Below are 3,232 nucleotides of genomic sequence, written 5' to 3'. Positions count from 1 at the left end.
AAGTTGCCACTCAGGTGGATAGAACTTGTAAAAAGGCCTATGGTGTATTAGCGTTCATTACCAGAGGGATTGAATTCAAGAGTCGTGAAGTGATGTTGCAGCTGTACAGGACCTTGGTAAGGCCACATTTGGAGTACTGTGTGCGGTTCTGGTCGCCTCATTTTAGCAAAGATGTGTAAGCTTTGGAGAGGGTGCAGAGGATATTTAGCAGTATGTTGCCTGGAATGGAGAATAGGTAGTACGAGGATAGGTTGAGAGTGCTAGGCCTTTTCTCATTGGACCGGGAAAGGATGAGGGGTGACTTGATAGAGGTTTATAAGATGATCAGGGGAATAGATAGAGTGGACAGTCAGAGACTTTTACCCCGGGTACAACAGAGTGTTACAAGGGGACATAAATTTAAGATGAAGAGTTGAACGAATAGGGGAGATGTCAGGGGTAGGTTAATTTTCCAGAGAGTGATGGGGGCGTGGGCCGAAGGGCCTGTTCTGTGCTGTAGAGTTTAGATTAGTTACAGTGTGGAAACAGGCCCTTCAGCCAAACAAGTCCACACCCAGTCCCCCTCCCCTACATTTACCGCTGCACCTAACACTACAGGCAATTTAGCATGGCCAATTCACTTAACCTGCACATTATTGGACTGTGGGAGGAAACCGGAGCACCCAAAGGAAACCCACGCAGACACGGGGAGAATGTGCATGACTACACACAGTCAGCTGCCTGAGGCGGGAATTGGACCCGGGTCTCTGGCGCTGTGAGGCAGCAGTGCTAACCACTGTGCCACCCACGCCAATTTCACCCTCTTCTGTAGTTGACAAGATTCGAACCTGCGTGGGAACGCCCCAATGGATTTCAAGTCCATCGCCTTAACCACTGGGCCACAACTGCAGATAGACTATTGTTCTTTGTTCTGTGTTGAAGTGATGAGTTATGAATCCATTGGGACTGCGGGTTGCATTTCGTCAGATCACAAATTTCAAAGGTCTTCCAGTTGTGTTCATTTTGACAGACTGAAAACCCATATGAACCAACGCACATTTCTCTCAGGTCCAGTCATTTTTTTTGATGATCAGCAAACTCGAGTTCTGAACCAGAAGGGTACCAGACTCAAGGGGAAATATTTCGATATATCTCCTGAGAGTTCCATTTGCTTCACGTCGGCAAGGTCCTCCGACAAAACTCAACCTACTTCTCCAGATAATGAGAATGTTTTGTGGTCAGTTGGGATATGGAAAGGACAGTGAGCTGAAATAGTTCCACTCGCTGCTCTTGTGCAAATTTCAATTTCCAAAATGCACCGACCCAAAACCTGCAGTTTCCCCACGGGATGAGAACGGAGTTTGATAGTCTGGAACATCGCTCCTCTGCAATTGGCGATTAAGGGGTAACCTCATTGCCATGAGCATTTGAAAGGTCAGAACACACAAACGCTGGAAACTGGGACTGCATGAGATGGATCCTTGATATTCTTCATCGAGACGATGTCACAAAGGGTCATTTTCCATGCCGTATAAACACACTGACAGGGAGAAATTGATCTGGAGGCAAATTGATCGCAACTGAAAAGTTAAAAACGGAATGATTGAGAAAAGACAGAAGAGAGCCGTCTTTTTCCCTGATAGCTTATTGGGGAGGATTTGGTGCTCTCAGATCCACAGTCAGTGTTCCATTGCCGTTCAGGGAGTTCGAATTCATGAATTCTACTAATTTATCATGAAGACACTTGTTATGAAGTTGAATGCGTATTCTGTACCGTAAAGAGAGAGTGAATGTCTTTCTGAACTTACAAATATCCGCCACATGACTAACCAGCTGTCTCATAGTGTTCAGGAAAATTGAAGATGTGGCAGATTTGGCTGTGAAATAGATACCTGAGTTTGTTACCTTTTAACAATTCGGTCTTTCCTATGCCCCAGGAAATGCAAACCCAATTCAACTTGAATTTATGGCTTTTGCCAACATCCAGGAATTAGACGATCCAGTGCTGGAGGCATGAAAAAGGCAGGTAGCTTCAAAGTCCGACAGAGTAACTGATATCAAGAGTGTAACTGTCAACGAAATACTCTCGATCCAAGGTACCTTTATAATTTGAAACATATTTGCAGTAAAAGGACGAAGTTGATGCAAGGAGACCTTCAGCCAGAAGAAGGAACATACTGACAACCACAGCCCCTGCATCGATTTAAGATTAAGTTGCTATAATTTCAATAAGTGTTCCATTGGAACTGGACAATTTTATTGAGTTAGAGGCAGATAATTAGCACTTAAGAGAAAGCGATGGTTGATTTGTGAATAGTTGTTAAAATGAATCGATACCCTTTTCTTTAAATCGTGGAATTTTTGAGTTTTGTATCACTCATATTTTAGCATATTAAGAGGCGAGATGAGGTAATCTGGGTGTTCAGTTTAATTAACAGAAGGTTCACTGCCGTGTCGTTACACATCACTAATTATTAAATTTCAGAAGCAGCATATACGCTGAATTGTTTCAAGCTTCATTCCGATTTACATAAATCTGAACAAATTCAAAGAAACTCAGCGGTCTGACAGAACCTATGGAGAAAACAAAGTTAACAGGGACCGTTTGTTAGATCTGGGGTCGTTATTCATCGCAGCCATTACATTTGTTGGCTGTTCACCTTGTAATTCCTGTTTCTGCCTATCTCCCCGTTACAAACCAACAAGCTATGACGCACGTGTTTGCGGTATCGTAATGCCGTGATGGGTCACGTGTATAACGTTGGGTACGAAGATTGTCAGTTTGACTCCTACCTGGAGTGGAGCGTTCTGCTTTCCCATATTTGAATTTGACAAATTTCCTGATGGAAATTTCCTGACACATGTTCGCTGAGTGCTGTCTTGCCAGGCTCCTTGGGTCAGTGTGATTTTGAAATTTCTTGTGCACATGATAATGTTGGAGGCTCTATCCCAGCTCACCGCCCGTTTAATATCTCACCTAACCACAACGGTTGTCATTGTCTGGGGAAATGGCTTGCGTTACACCTAAAGTTGCCTTTTGTCAACGAATCTTGTTTAGGGGTCCAAAGACTTGACGTGAAGGACATGGAGTGAATATAATCGTGAGGCATCTACCCGTCTCGGGCAAGCGTCTGCGTGAGTTAAAATGAGGACGTGTTACTTAAGGGGATTATAACGCAATGGGACCAAGTCAACTCAGGCCCATTATTAAGTCATTTACGATCGCAAGAGGAATACTTTCCCGTTTGCCCTG

General features: G+C 43.9%; 1 non-coding gene across 1 annotated transcript; it reads right to left on the bottom strand.

The window, feature by feature from the left end:
- Positions 1-806: 806 nt before the first annotated feature.
- trnas-uga (transfer RNA serine (anticodon UGA)) lies at positions 807-888 on the bottom strand. The gene has a single exon. It is a non-coding gene; the product is annotated as a tRNA-Ser (tRNA).
- Between the last annotated feature and the right edge of the window lie 2,344 nt (positions 889-3,232).

This window comes from Chiloscyllium plagiosum, unplaced genomic scaffold, assembly GCF_037043375.1.
Source record: "Chiloscyllium plagiosum isolate Xiang-an unplaced genomic scaffold, Cpla_swu_hap1 HiC_scaffold_22, whole genome shotgun sequence".
In the NCBI taxonomy this organism is placed as follows: domain Eukaryota; kingdom Metazoa; phylum Chordata; class Chondrichthyes; order Orectolobiformes; family Hemiscylliidae; genus Chiloscyllium; species Chiloscyllium plagiosum.
The sequence above is the reverse complement of the archived record's forward strand: the minus strand, read 5'-3'. Positions and strand labels throughout refer to the sequence as shown.